We start from the raw sequence: 16,839 nt of genomic DNA on the forward strand, positions 1-16,839 counted from the left end.
TGCTTGTGCCATGTTGCTGTGCTGCACCCATCAACTCGTCAGCACCCATCAACTCGTCATTTACATCAGGTAAAACTCCCAATGCAATCCCTCCCCCCTCCCCCCTCCCCATGATAGGCCCCGGTGTGTGCTGTTCCCCTTCCCGAGTCCAAGTGATCTCATTGTTCAGTTCCCACCTATGAGTGAGAACATGCGGTGTTTGGTTTTCTGTTCTTGTGATAGTTTGCTAAGAATGATGGTTTCCAGCTGCATCCATGTCCCTACAAAGGACACAAACTCATCCTTTTTTATGGCTGCATAGTATTCCATGGTGTATATGTGCCACATTTTCTTAATCCAGTCTGTCACTGATGGACATTTGGGTTGATTCCAAGTCTTTGCTATTGTGAATAGTGCCACAATAAACATATGTGTGCATGTGTCTTTATAAAAGTGGGCAAAGGATATGAACAGACATTTCTCAAAAGAAGACATGCATACAGCCAACAGACACATGAAAAAATGCTCATCATCACTGGCCATCAGAGAAATGCAAATCAAAACCACAATGAGATACCGTCTCACACCAGTTAGAATGGCGATCATTAAAAAGTCAGGAAACAACAGGTGCTGGAGAGGATGTGGAGAAATAGGAACACTTTTACACTGTTGGTGGGATTGTAAACTAGTTCAACCATTATGGAAAACAGTATGGCGATTCCTCAAGGATCTAGAACTAGATGTACCATATGACCCAGCCATCCCATTACTGGGGATATACCCAAAGGATTATAAATCATGCTGCTATAAAGGCTAAAATTTAAAAAACAGTGGCAACACTAAATGCTGGTGTGGACGCTGAGAAACCAGATTCCACATAAATTACTAGGAATATAAAATAGTATAGTCATCTGGAAAACAGTTTGGCTATTTCTTATAAAGCTAAACATGCAGCTATCATGTAATCCATCAATTAGACCCCTGGGGATTTATTCCAGAGAAATGAAAACATGTTTACACAAAAACCTGTACATGAATATTTATAGCAGCTTTATTCATAGTAGCCAAAAATTGGAAACAATACAGATATCTTTCAGTGGGAAAATGATTAAACAAACTGTGTTACTTCCATACCACCGAATACTACTGTTATGGGTGGGTCTTTGTTCTTAGAGCTCCCAAGATGGTGGCGGGCTGCTCCCAAGATGCGGCGGGCCACTCCCAAGATGGTGGCAAGCCTTTCGTTCTCTGACCTGGGGTTCTTGGCCTCATGGATTCTAAGGAATGGAACCTTGGGCCATGTGGTGAGTGTTACAGCTCTATTAGAAGCCATGGGTCACAGAAGAGAACCGTGGAACCCAGCGACCAGTGTTCAGCTCGATTAGGACGAACAGGCAGTTAGCCTGCAGCAGCAATAACGAGCCTTTAGCCCAACTGGGAGTGGCAATGGGTGCCTTGCTGTATCAGAAACACAGTGAACACGCTGTCAGATCTAGAAGGGTGGAAGTCAGCAGCGGGTCTGCAATGGCAGCAAATGGCAGTGGTGGATGGTGAGTGAAAGCTCAACTTGAACTGTAACAAACATGGACCAGAAGAGTGTGCAGTTGCAAGATTTAATAGAGTGAAAACAGAGCTCCCATACCATGGGAGGGGACCCAAAGGGGGTTGCCCACTCCCTGCTCCAATGCCTGAGTTTGTATCCTGATGGTTGTCCCTCCCACTTTGCTCTCAGGTGATATATGATTTGACTACTTTCTTTACCTCCTGCTTTTAGCTTAATTTGTATTTTAGTGAGCTCTTTTTACTACCTGATTGGTCGGGTGTGAGCTGAGTTACAAGCCCCGTGTTTAAAGGTAGGTGTGGTCACCTTCCCCAGCTAAGTTTAGGAATTCTTAGTCGGCCTAGGAAATCCAGCTAGTCCTGTCTCTCACTACTCAGCAACAAAAAAGAACAAACTTGATAAACACAACCACTTGGATGAATATCCAGGGAATTATGGTGAGTAAAAAACACTAACCTTGAAATATTACATACTGTATGATCCCATTTATACAGCATTTTTGAATTGACAAAATTATAGAGATGAAAAACAGATAAGTAGGTGCTAAGGATTAGGTGTGGGAGAGGGAGCAGGAAGGAGGTGGGTTATAAAAGGACAACATGAGGGAGCCTGATGGTGATAGAACTTTTATATCTTAACTGTAGTGGCAGATATATGAATTTATAAGTAATAGAATTACATAGAACTGAACGCACACACACAAATAAATGATTATAAGTAAAACTGGAGAAATTTGAATAAAATCAATGGGTTGTTTCCATGTCAATATCCTGGTTATGATATTGTGCTATAGTTATGTAAGATGTTACCATTGGGGGGAACTGGGTAAAAGATAATGGGATCTCTCTGTATTATTTCTTGCAAATGCACGTGAATCTATAATTATCTCAAAAGTTTTTATTTTAAAATTTTGAAAATAATTTCTGGTCTTTTTCAAATAGTGTATTGTTCCTTTTTCCTTTCCTCCTTTTAAGTTTTATTTCTTTTACCATATGAGACATACTTATATATTCTGTACCTGCTAATTTCATTATATTGATTTCATAGAGGTATAATCCTCTTGTCTTATTTCTGCCAATTCTCACTAATGATGTCATATTTCCTCATGCCTTTTGTTTCTTTGAATTGTGAGCTCAGTTTTATGTGGCTTTATTTGTCAGAGTTCTGTATGGCCTGGATTGAAGTTCCATCCTTGCAGTTGATTTACCTTTGCTTCTACTAGGCACCCCAGACCATTACCAATCTGGGAATACTTTTGTTAATATTTAGTTGCGGTTTCCTGGACATACAAGTCATATAAATTTTAGCCTTAACTCTTTGTGGTGCGAATTCTTAAAAGAGACTTCACTGATACATACACAATAATGCTAAAGTCAAAACAGCTAAGTGCTTGTTTTCTCATATGATTATGAAGTGGGATTTTTTTCTAGTCTATACTTTATGAAGGTTTGGTTCATTGGGGGCCTTCATTAGTGTGTGTGATGGTTTTAATTCTTACTTTTCCTTTCTATAAGGGCCCAGAGCCTTTTTCTGCTACACCCATATGTCTGTTAAATCAAAAGCTGCAGGATCTGAGATCTAAATGTGAAAGGCAAAACAATAGAGCTTTTAGGGAAAAAAATAGAGAATATCTTCATGATCTTAAGATAAGCAGAGATTTTATGATCAGGACATAAAAGTACTAACCATTTAAGAAAATATTGTTAAGTTGGATTATATTAAAACTAAGAACTGTTTATCAAAAGGTACCATTAGCAAGTGAAAAGAGAAGTCACAAAGCAGGTAAAAGTATTTGCAATGTATATATCCAACAAAAGATTTTATCTAGACTGTATAAGAAACTCTTATAAATCACAAAGAAAAACAAGAATAACCCAAAAGAAAAACAAAGATACTGGAATGACTAGTAAACATATGAAAAAGTATTTAACTTCATTAGTCATCAGGGAAATATGAATTAAAACCACAGTGTGAAATTTATTTATACCTACCAGAATGGAAAAATAAATAATGAAATAATAATAAGCAAAATAATAATAAGTGAAATAATAATAAGTGAAATAATAAAAAATTAAGTGTATTAAATGTAAGCAGTCTTATACACTGCTGGTGGGAGGGTAAATTTGTACAACCAATTTGGAAAACTGGCAGTATCTACTGAAGCTTAATATACACATAACTTATCCCTCAGCAGTTCCACTTCTAGTATATGCCTAACAGAAATACAAATATTTCTCCATCAAAAGACATGTATAAGACAATGCATCATTATTATCAGCATTATTTGTAATAGCTCCAAACTGGAAACAATCCAAACATTCATCAACAGTAGAATGGATGAATAAATTGTGATGTATTCACACACTGGAATACTATACGGCAATGAGAATGAACAAATTACACCTCCACCCAAAACATAAGTGAATTTTACAAAGTATTGAGTAAAAGAGGCCAGATGCAAAAGAGTACATACTATATAAGTTCATTCTATAAAGTTCCAAAACAGATAAAATTGACCTACAATGTTAGAAGTTAGAATAGAGTTACCTTTGGGAGACAGTGACAGAATAGGATGTAAAGTGAGATTTCTGGCGTAATGCTCTGTTTCTTGATCTGGGTGTTGGTTACATTGATTTGTTCACTTAAAGAAAATTTATTGGCCAGGCACGGTGGCTCACGTCTGTAATGCCAACACTTTGGGAGACCGAGGTGGGCGGATTGTCTGAGGTCAGGAGTTTGAGACCCGTCTAGCTAACATGGTGAAACTCCGCCTCTACTAAAAGTACAAAAAAATTAGCCAGGTGTGGTGCCATACACTTGTAATCCCAGCTACTTGGAAGGCTGAGGCAGGAGAATTGCTTGAACCAGGGAGGTGGAGGTTGCAGTGAGCCGAGATCTTGCCACTGCGCTCCAGCCCGGGCGACAGAGTGAGACTCCATCAAAAAAAAAGGAAAAGTTATCAAGTTAGACTCTTAAAATGTATGTACTTTTCTATTTATATGTTATACTTCAATACAAATTTACTTTTGGAAAATAGAAAAAGAACTGTGGTCCAGGTTTGGATGTGGAAAAATAAGTAATGAGAGGTCATTGGTATTTTAAAGTTAAAAATTGTTTTTTTTTTTTTTTATTTTGCCAAACTTTTACTTTATTAGAGTTAATTTACTTTAATTAGAGTTAATTTAATTAAAGTTTTACTTTAAATTCGTTAATTATGACCAATGTCATAAAGCTTTTCCTCTATGTTTTTTTTTAGGAGTTTTAATATCAGATTTTATGTTTAAATCTTTAACCCATTTTGAGCTTATTTTTGTGTAAGGTGTAAGATAAGGGTCTAATTTCATTCTTTTGCATGCAGATATTGAGTTTTCCCAACACTATTTGTTGAAGACACTGTCCTTTCCCTGTTTTGTATTCTTGGTACCTTTGTTGAAGATCAGTTAACTATAGATGTGTGCGCTTATTTCTGTGCTCTCTATTCTGTTCCATTGGTCTATAGATCTGTTTTTATTATGGTACTGATAAAAGGTTAATATCCAAAATACAGGGAGTGGTCAAATGGCTGACTAGAAGCAGCTAGTGTGCACGGCTCTCATGGAAAGGAATAGAAGGGGCAAGTAAATACAATATGCTCAACTGAAACATCCAGGTACTCCCATTGGGATTAATTAAGGAAACAACTTGACCCACAGGGAAGGAAGAAAAGTGAGACAGGACAACAGCCCACCTGGGAGCAACACGGAGCCAAGGGATCCTCCCATGCCCAGGGAAGTAATGAGTGAATGAGTGACCCCTGGAAACCATGCTTCTCCTACAGATCTTTGCAACCCTCGGGCCAGGAGATATTGTGAACCCACTCCAGCAGGGCCTTCAGTCTTCAGTCTGACAGTCAGAGCTACGTGGAGTTTCAGCAGAGCAGCTGCTCAGTTTTGCACAGAGACCCTGGAGCCTTAGATACTTGGGCTTTCTGGCAAAAGTAGCTGCAGCTTCGGCAAAGTGGGAAAGTAGAAAAGTAGGAAAGAGGCTGAATCCAGAGGGCTTAGCAGCAACAGCCTGCAGGCCCCACTTCCATGGCACCTCACAAGATAAGACCTACTGACTTGGAGTTCCAGCAAGCTACCAGTAGTGGCATTGCAACTCTCTACGAAGGAGCTCCTTGTGGGAGGGGTGGGCCCCCATCTTTGCTGTTCGGGCACCTTAGCTGTTCTAGCCTTCAGGCTTTGGAGAGTGTGAGCTGACCCAGGGCAGAACTGATCCTCTGGTACAGCACAGCTTCTCTACAGAAATGTGGCCAGACTGCTGCTTTTAGTGGATGCCCGATCCCATTCCTCCTCGCTGGGTGAGACCTCACAACCAGATCCTCCAGCCACCCCTGCCCAAGCTCTACAGCTGACAGAGGTCTGAATTCCCCCTGGGACGGTGTTCCCAGAGAGGGAGGTGGGCCGCCATCTCTGCTGTTTGGGCGACTTAACCATTCCAGCCTTTGAGCTTCAGAGTGTCTGAGGTGACCAGGGACTGAAGTGGATCCCCAGCACAGCACAACTGCTCTACCAAAATGTGGGTAGACTGCTTTTTAAAGCAGGTCCTGATCCTGTTCCTCCTCACTAGTGTGACCTCCCAACTGGGGTCTCCAGTCACTTCCTATAGGTGCCTTTGGGCTGGCTACAGGTCTGAAACTCCCTGGGAAAAAGCTCTCAGACAGAGGGCAGGCTGCCATCTTTGCTGTTTTGCTGCCTTCACTAGTGACACCTCCAGGTTCTGGAAAATCTGAGGTGACTAGGGACTGAAGCAGGCCCCAAGCATACCGCAGCAACCCTATGTAAAAGGGGCCAGACTGTAATGTGGATGCCTGTTCCCATAGCGCCTCACCAGGCAGGTTCTCTTGGCCTGGGCCACCAGCTACTCCCCACCAGAGCTATTGAGCCAGTACCAACTCAGCAACTCCCTGGACAGAGCCTCCAGGGGCAACCGAAAGCTTCTCTGCCACTGCCTTTCCAGTGGAACTTCCCTTGCCACCCTTGGACTAATGAAGGAGCAAAGACCCTAAGTGCCTTATCCATACGTAGCATCAGCAAACTACAGTCAGCCCAAGGAGAGGAGTCCAGTATGTTTTCCATGGGTCCCACACACCCCTCAGAGCTCATCACCAGACAGGGAACCCCTGGCTTGGGCCCACCACACAAATCCTCCATCTTGGGCTGACTGCACTGAGAGATTGCTGACCTACATCTCTCTGGGGTAGGGCCCCTGGGAGTCAAGCAAACGACCCTTGGCCCCAACCACTACTGAGAGCTCTTCATCTGCTGTCTCTCACCTGGGGAAGAAACACAAACACTGAAATTGCCATGAACTACAGCCAGCACTCAAGGGGGAGAGGAATCATCACTTTCAGAGAACTGAGAGGGAACATGGCTACAACTGTGAGGAAACATAGGGGAATCACACAACTGAGCAAGAGTCTGCCAAATGACCAGTAAGCCTAAGTGCCACTTGCTGGATCACATCCCAAAGCTTCAACACAAAAAAGACCTTGCTAACATATATCCCTGTGAAACCAGAGACAAGAAGCCAGCTTCAAATAAAGATCCTACACAAAACCTCTGCCAGGTGAAAATGTCCAGAAAGGAAGTCTATTACTGTACTCAATCTACACTGCAGTTAAAGGAACAGCCACAACAGAGATGAGAAAGAACCAACACAAGAACTCCAATAATTCAAATGGCCAGTGTCATATGTCCTCCAAACAACCACACCAGTTCTCCAACAAGAGTTTTTAAACAGGCTGAACTGACTGGAATGACGGAAATAGAATTCAGAATATGGATTGGAACAAAGATTGTTGAGATTCAGGAAGATGGCAAAACCCAATCCAAGGAAAATAAGAATCACAATAAAGTGATATGGGAGCTGAAGAATGAAATAGCTGGTATAATAAAAAACCTAACAAGTCTGACAGAGCTGGATAACACAATAGAATAATTTCACAATGCAATCACAAGTATTGACAGCAGAATAAACCAAGCTGAGGAAAGAATCTCAGAACTTGAAGACTGGTTTTATGAAATAATACAGTCAGACAAAAATAGAGAAAAAAGAATAAACAAAATCTCCAAGAAGTATGGGATTATGTAAAGAGGCCAAATCTATGAATCGCTGGCATCCCTGAAAGGGAGGGAGAGAAAGCAAATGACTTGGAAAATATATTTCAGGATATTGTCCATAAAAACTTCCCCAGCCTTGATAGAGAAGCCAACAGTCAAATTCAGGAAATAGAGAGAACTCCAGCAAGATGATACACAAGATCATCCCAAGACACATAATTGTCAGATTTTCCAAGGTCAAAATGAAAGAAAAAATGTTAAAGGCAGCTAGAGAGAAAGGGCAGGTCACCTACAAAGGGATCCCCATCAGGCTAACAGCAGCCCTCTCAGCTGAAACCCTACAAACCAGAAGAGATTGGGGGACCAAATTCAACATTGTTAAAGAAAAAAATAATTATTCAACCAAGAATTCCATATTCAGCCAAACTAAGCTTCATAAGTGAAGAAGAAATAAGATCCTTTTCAGATAAGCAAATGTTGAGGGACTTCATTACCACCAGACCTGCCTTACAAGAGATCTTGAAAGGAACACTAAATATAGAAAGGAAGGGCTGCCACCAGCTAATACAAAAAACACTTAAACACACAGATCAGTGTCACTGTAAAGCAACCACACAAGCAAGCCAACATAATAACCAGCTAACAGCACAATGACAGGATCAAATCCCACATATCAACACTAACCTTGAATGTAAATGATCTAAGTGACCCCACTTAAAAGGCGCAAGTGTCAAGCTGGATAAAAAAAGCAAGACCCAAGTGTAAGCTGTCTTCAAGAGACCCATCTCACAGGTAATGACACTCATAGGCTCAAAATAAAGGGATGGAAAAAAATCTAACAAGCAAATGAGAAACAGAAAAAAGAAGGAGTTGCAATTTTAATTTCAGACAAAACAGATTTCAAACCAACAAAAATCAAAAAAGACAGAAAAGGGCATTTCAGAATGGTAAAGGGTTCAATTCAATAAGAAGACCTAACTATCTGAAATACATATGCACCCAGGCCGGGCGCGGTGGCTCAAGCCTGTAATCCCAGCACTTTGGGAGGCCGAGACGGGCGGATCACGAGGTCAGGAGATCGAGATCATCCTGGCTAACACGGTGAAACCCCGTCTCTAAAAAATACAAAAAGCTAGCCGGGCGAGGTGGCGGGCGCCTGTAGTCCCAGCTACTCGGGAGGCTGAGGCAGGAGAATGGCGTAAACCCGGGAGGCGGAGCTTGCAGTGAGCTGAGATCCGGCCACTGCACTCCAGCCCGGGCGACAGAGAGAGACTCCGTCTCAAAAAAAAAAAAAAAAAAAAAAAAAAAAAAAAAAAAAAAAAAAAAAATACATATGCACCCAACACAGGATCACCCAGATTCATAAAGCAAGTTCTTAGAGACCTGACAAGAGACATAGATCCCCACATTATAATAGTGGGAGACTACAGCACTCCACTGACAGTATTACACAGATCATTGAGGCAGAAAATTAACAAAGATATTCAAGACCTAAACTCAGCATTGGATCAAATGGATCTGATAGACCTTTAAGAAGTCTCAACCCCAAAACAACAGAATATACATTCTTCTCATCACCACGTGGCACATACTCTAAAATCAGCCACATAACTGGACATAAAACAATCCTTGGCAAATGTAAAAGAAATGAAATCATACCAAACACACTCTCAGACCACAGCACAATAAAAATAGAAGTCAACACAATGAAAATTGCTCAAAACCATGCAATTACATGGAAATTAAACAACATGCTCCTGAATGACTTGAGTAAATAATGAAATTAAGGCAGAAATTAAGAAGTTCTTTGAAAATAATGAAGATATACCAGAATCTCTGGGACACAGTTAAGGCAGTGTTAAACAGGAAATTCGTAGCACTAAATATTTACGACAAAAAGTTAGACAGATCTCAAATTAGCAACTTAAATTTACAACTGAAAGAATTCAAGAAGCAAGAACAAATCAACCCCAAAGCTAGCAGAAGATGAAAAGTAACAAAAATCAGAGCTGAGCTGAAGAAAATCAAGACACAAAAAACCATTCAAAAACTCACCAAATCCAGGAGTTGGTTTTTTGAAAAAATTAATAAAATAGACCACTAGCTTCGACTAAGAAGAAAAGAGACAAGATGCAAATAAATAAAATCAGAAATGATGAAGGGAGGCCGGGTGTGGTGGCTCATGCCTGTAACCCCAGCACTTTGGGAGGCTGAGGTAGGCGGTTCACTTGGGGTTGGGAGTTTGAGACCAGCCTGGCCAACATGGTGAAACCCATCTCTACCAAAAATTCAAAAATTAGCAGCCGGGTGTGCTGGTTCATGCCTGTAATCCCAGCACTTTGGGAGGCCGAAGCGGGTAGATCATGAGGTCAGGAGATCGAGGCCATCCTGCTTAACACGGTGAAGCCCCATCTCTACTAAAAATACAAAAAATTAGCTGAGTGTGGTGGCAGGTGCCTGTAGGTCCAGCTACTGGGGAGGCTGAGGCAGGAGAATGGCATGAACCCAGGAGGTGGAGCTTGCAGTGAGCTGAGATCGCGCCACTGCACTCCAGCCTGGGCGACAGAGCAAGACTCCATCTAAAAAAAAAAAAAATTAGCCAGGCATGGTGGTGCATGCCTGTAATCCCCTACTCAGGATGCTGAGGCAGAAGAATCGCTTGAACCTGGGAGGCAGAGGTTGCAGTGAGCCCATGAGCCAAGATCACACCACTGCACTCCAGCCTGAGTGACAGAGTGAGACTCTGACTCAAAAAAAAAAAAAAAAAAAAAAAAAAAAAAAGAAAAAAAGAAAAAAGAAGAAGAAGAAAGAAATGAGGAAGGGAATGTTACTACTGGCCCCACAGAAATAAAAACAACCATCAACAAACTACTACAAACACCTCTACACACACAAATTAGAAATCTTAGAAGAGATGGATAAATTGCTGGACACATACACCCTCCCAAGACAGAGCCAGGAAGAAATTGATTCCCTGAACAGATCAATAACAAACTCCGAAATCAGTAATAAATAGCCTACAAACCGTAAAAAGCCCAGAACTTGATGGTTTTGCAGCCAAATTCTACCAGATGTACAAAGAAGAGTTGGTACCATTCCTACTGAAACTATTCCCAAAAATTGAGGAGGAGGGACTTTTCCCTAACTCATTCTATGACAACGGCATCATCTTGATACCAAAACCTGGTGGAGACACAACAAAAAAAGAAAACTTCACGCCAACATCCTTGATGAACATCAATGCAAAAATTATCAAGAAAATACTTGCAAACCAAATCCAGCAGCACATCAAAAAGTGAATCCACCATGATCAAGTAGGCTTCATCCCCAGAATGAGTGGTATGTTAGTTCAACATACACAAATCAATCAATATGATTCATCACAGAAACAAAATTAAAGACAAAAACCACATGATTATCTCAATAGATGCAGAAAAGACTTTTGATAAAATTCAACAACGCTTCATGTTAAAAACTCTGAATAAACTAGGTATTGAAGTAACCATTCCTTCTGAAACTATTCCAATCAATAGAAAAAGAGGGAATCCTCCCTAACTCATTTTATGAGGACATTATCCTGATACCAAAGCCTGGCAGAGACACAACAAAAAAAGAGAATTTTAGACCTATATCCCTGATGAACATTAATGCAAAAATCCTCAATACAATACTGGCAAACCGAATCCAGTGGCACATCAAAAAGCTTATCCACCATGATCAAGTGGACTTCATTCCTGGGATGCAAGGCTGGTTCAACATATGCAAATCAATAAACGTAATCCATCATATAAACAGAACCAAAGACAAGAAACACATGATTATCTCAATAGATGCAGAAAAGGCCTTTGACAAAATTCAACAACCCTTCATGCTAAAAGCTCTCAGTAAATTAGGTATTGATGGGATGTATCTCAAAATAATAAGAGCTATTTATGATAAACCCACAGCCAATAGCATACCGAATGGGCAAAAACTGGAAGCATTCCCTTTGAAAACTGGCACAAGACAGGGATGCCCTCTCTCACCACTCCTATTCAACATAGTGTTGGAAGTTCTGGCCAGGGCAATCAGGCAGGAGAAAGAAATAAAGAGTATTCAGTTAGGAAATGAGGAAGTCAAATTGTCCCTGCTTGCAGATGACATGATTGTATACTTAGAAAACGCCATTGTGTCAGCCCAAAATCTCCTTAAGCCGATAAGCAACTTCAGCAAAGACTCAGGATACAAAATCAATGTGCAAAAATCACAAGCATTACTATACACCAATAACAGACAAACAGAGAACCAAATTATGAGTGAACTCCCATTCACAATTGCTTCAAAGAGAATAAAATACCTATGAATCCAACTTACAAGGGTTGTGAAGGACCTCTTCAAGGACAGCTACAAACCACTGCTCAACAAAATAAAAGAGGACACAAATGGAAGAACATTCCATGCTCATGGATAGGAAGGGTGGTGTAATAAGATATACAATGAACCCCCATGACACATGTTTATCTGTATAACAAACCTTCACATGTACCCCTAAACCTAAAATAAAAAATTTTTAAGCCAAAAAATAATAAAATAAATAAAAATTGAATTCCAAATATAAAACAAACAAAAATATGCAAAATACATAAGAACATCCTGCAGCTCAATGAAAAAAAATCCTGATTTAAAAATGGGCAAAGGACTTGAATAGACATTTCTCCAAAGAAGATATACAGATGGACACCAGGTATATGAAAAGATGTTCAACATCACTAATCATCAGGGAAATGCACATCAAAATCACAATGAGATATAGTCTCACATCATTTAGGATGGCTATTATCAAAAAGCAAAAGAAAACAAGTGTTGGCAAGGATGTGGAGAAATTGGAACCTTTCTACACAGTTGGTGGGAATGTAAAATGGTGCAGATGCTACTGAAAAAAGCACAGAGGTTTTTCAAGAAATTTAAAAATGTAGAACTAGCATATGATCCAGTAGTTCCACTTCTGAGTATATATACAAAAAAACTGATATCAGGATCTTGAAGAGATATTTGCATGCCCATGTTCAACTGCACCATTATTCACAATAGCTAAGTTATGGAAACGACCCAAGTGTCCATCGACAGATGAATGGGTAAAGAAAATGTGGTATATACATATGATATGATATTATTCATCCTTTAAAAAGAAGGAAATCATGTGATTTGAAACTGTGTGGATGAACCTGGAGGACATTATGCTAGGTGAAATAAGCCAGTCACAGAAGGACAAATATTCATGATTCCACTGATATGAGGTACCTAAATTAGTCACACTTAGAGAAGCAGAGAATAGAACTGTGGTTACCAGGGACTTGAGGGAGGGGGAAATAGGGAGTTTAATTGGTATAAAGTTTCAGTTATGCAAGATGAATTCTTTCTAAAGTTCTGCTGTACAGCATAGTGCCTATAATCAACAATACTGTATTGTACACTTAAGAATTTGTTAAGAGGGTGGATTTCATGTTAAGTGTTCTTACCACCAAAAATTGAGACACAAGGAAACTTTTGTAGGTGAGGGATATGGTTGTGGTTTCACAAGTATATGTACAGTCCAAACTCATTGAATTGTATACATTAAATACGTGCAATTTTTGAATAGCAATTATACCTCAATAATGCTGTTAAAAATAAAAGTGGTCAATTGTATAATAACTTAAAATATAGGTAATAATAAAAGTCAATCCAAAAAACAAAACTGCATAGGGCCTTTTTTTTAATTATTATACTTTAAGTTCTAGGGTACATGTGCACAACGTGCAGGTTTGTTACATAGGTATACATGTGCCATGTTGGTGTGCTGCACCCATTAACTTGTCATTTACATTAGGTATATCTCCTAATGCTATCTCTCCCCCTACCCGCCTCCCCACAATACGACCCGGTGTGTGATGTTCCCCTTCCTGTGTCCAAGTGATCTCATTGTTCAATTCTCACCTATGAGTGAGAACATGTGGTATTTGGTTTTCTGTTCTTGCGATAGTTTGCTGAGAATGATGGTTTCCAGCTGCATCCATGTCCCTACAAAGGACACAAACTCATCCTTTTTTATGGCTGCATAGTATTCCATGGTGTATATGTGCCACATTTTCTTAATCCAGTCTGTCACTGATGGACATTTGGGTTGATTCCAAGTCTTTGCTATTGTGAATAGTGCCACAATAAACATACTTGTGCATGTGTCTTTATAGCAGCATGACTTATAATCCTTTGGGTATATCCCCAGTAATGGGATGGCTGGGTCAAATGGTATTTCTAGTTCTAGATCCTTGAGGAATCACCACACTGTTTTCCACAATGGTTGAACTAGTTTACAATCCCACCAACAGTGTAAAAGTGTTCCTATTTCTCCACATCCTCTCCAGCACCTGCTGTTTCCTGATTTTTTAATGATTGCCATTCTAACTGGTATGAGATGGTACCTTATTGTGATTTTGATTTGCATTTCTCTGATGGCGAGTGATGATGAGCATATTTTCATGCGTCTGTTGGCTGTATGAATGTCTTCTTTTGAGAACTGTCTGTTCATATCCTTTGCCCACTTTTTGATGGGGTTGTTTGTTTTTTTCTTGTAAATTTGATTGAGTTCTTTATAGGTTCTGGATATTAGCCCTTTGTCAGATGAGTAGATTGCAACAATTTTCTCCCATTCTGTAGGTTGCCTGTTCACTCTGATGGTAGTTTCTTTTGCTGTGCAGAAGCTCTTTAGTTTAATTAGATCCCATTTGTCAATTTTGGCTTTTGTTGCCGTTGCTTTTGGTGCATAGGGCCTTTTTTACGATAAGTGTGATGTTTGGTAGTTTGCCTTCCCTGACCCCAAATCAAACAAAAAAGAGGTCCCCAATAAACAGCCAAGCCCTTGAAACTCTACTTGGTTAGCAATCCACAGTTGCCTCCAGGGCACTCATAAAGTGGCATCAGCCTAGGGCTCTTCTGTTAAGCTGGGGTCTTTGTTTTGGCTCTTGGGGATTTTGCTTGCTTCCTTTTGAGTTCAGCAATGGATTTAAAAGGATATTTGTTATTTTTCATACAGTGTTTCTAGGTGTTTTGTAGGAGAAAGTTACTGTCTGGATATCTAAGATACAATATTACCAGAAACGTAAGATGTAGTCCCATTTCTAAATTCTGATAACTCCCAAATTCCTGTCTCCCCACCCCCCACCTGATCCTGAGCTCCTGACCCACATCTAAGAGACAGCTCATATATTCAGTTTCATATGTCCACTTGGATATCTTATAGGCATTTTAAATGTATCATGTTCAAAATAGAATTTTTGATTTTCTCCTCAAACCAGTTTCTTCTCCAGTCTTCCCCATTTCCGTGAATTTGTAGTACTATATACACATCTACTTAAGCCAGAAATCTGGCTATAATACAAAATACCTCGTTCCCCGTTACCCTCTATATCAGTATACTCTGTCCCATTCACTCCAAATTCCTTCACTGCTTGTCTTCACCATTGAACCCATTTCCAAGACCCCATCATCTCTCTTGCCCAGGATTACAACAGCCTTCTTACTTGTCTACCTGCTTCTCCTCTTGACTCTTTCTGCATACAGAGTGAACAGATTGCATCGGTCCCCTACTTTCAACTTGCCCATGTGCTTAGAATGAAATACTAACTCCTGTTAAGAAGTAAACTGAGGCATAATACAATTTTTAAAAGTTTATTTGAGCAAACAATGATTCATGAACCGGGCAGCTCCAAATCAGAAGTGGTTCAGGAACTCCACCAAGGCAACACAAGTGGGAAGCTTTTATAGGACAGACACAGAAACAAAGCAAAGCAAACATTTGATTGGTTACAATTATACAGTTGTCTTATGTGGTTTATCCCTTTGAAAAGTTCCTAGTTATGTAATTACAAGTTTGTTGGCTGTTTATAATTGATTGAGCTTAAGTTCTGTTTTTTTAAAAATGTATATAGACATTTACAAGAAGTAGGTCAAGTTAAGTTTTGCTTATGTTTGCAAATCAAGCGAGGCTTAGGTCACTTACGAGGCCTAACTGGTTTTGTCTGCTCAGGGATTCTTCAAGCCTGGTCTCCACTTTAATTTGCTTTAAGACTCCTTATCACTACCTACAGTACCCTAGACCACTGATCCAAAACTTAAAGACTTGTTAACTGGAAAGCACATAACCCTTCTCAGTGAGGCATCTGCTACTCAGTTCCAATAGACCGTCACCTTGCTAAATGAAGATCCACTATTGTGAGATCTTTTGATTTTATTTTCCCAAGAGAACTAGAAATCTAGATCAATAATGTGAAATTGTCTGATTTTTAATTATTGGTAACAAAAAGCAAAAACAAAATAAAAAACAGAAACAAGAGAGAACTGTGTAGGCTGACTCAAGCACCTCTGCTGGCTACTAGTTTGGAAACTGATCTTGCTCTGCTCCAGGCTTACTAGTTATAGCAGACAGTGTCATCTACTTCCCAGATTCCTCAGATTTGCCATTTCAGTGCACTCCCACTACAGCTTTGTATCTGGCTGCTTTTGCTGGAAGCTTGAAAGGTCACTCTCTTCATGGAGAACAGCCATCAATTAATTACTCCAAGATGATAGAGTAATTCTGAGATGTGTGTTTTGCCCCATTTCCCAGAGTTTCCCTGGAGTATTAAGACTGTTACCCACTGTGCAGCTGGTTTATTAACATACCCTTTACTGACTACATTTGCTTCCCTTTCTGACTTTCCGACTGCTCTACTGGTATTCCCACCCCTTCCGATAAACTAGCTGCACTCAGATCCTTGTCTCTGTGTCTGCATCTGAGAGAACCAAACTGAGATAATTGCCTTCTTTCATTTCTTCCAACAGGTCATGTCCTTTGCCTTTGCTGTTTCCTTTGCTTGTATGCTCTTCCCTTAGATGTTCACGTGGTTCACTCCCTCACTTTGTTATTAGCTCAAAAGCCACCTCTGCACATAGGCCATCCAAGACCACCCAAATTATAGTAATTCCTCCCTCCCTTTCATTGTCTGTCAGTTTTATTTTTCTGTGAGCCTTTTCACTATCTGACGTTATCTTGTTAATTTACTTGTTCATGTGTCTATTGTCTAGCTCCCCTTAATATCAGCTTCATGAGAGCAGGAACCTTGACCAACTTGTTCACCGCTCTGTCCGGACTGCAGGACAAGAAATGAATGAGCAAATGATTATTTTCCACAATTCTTGGAG

Source organism: Papio anubis, chromosome X, assembly GCF_008728515.1.
Source record: "Papio anubis isolate 15944 chromosome X, Panubis1.0, whole genome shotgun sequence".
Lineage (NCBI taxonomy): Eukaryota > Metazoa > Chordata > Mammalia > Primates > Cercopithecidae > Papio > Papio anubis.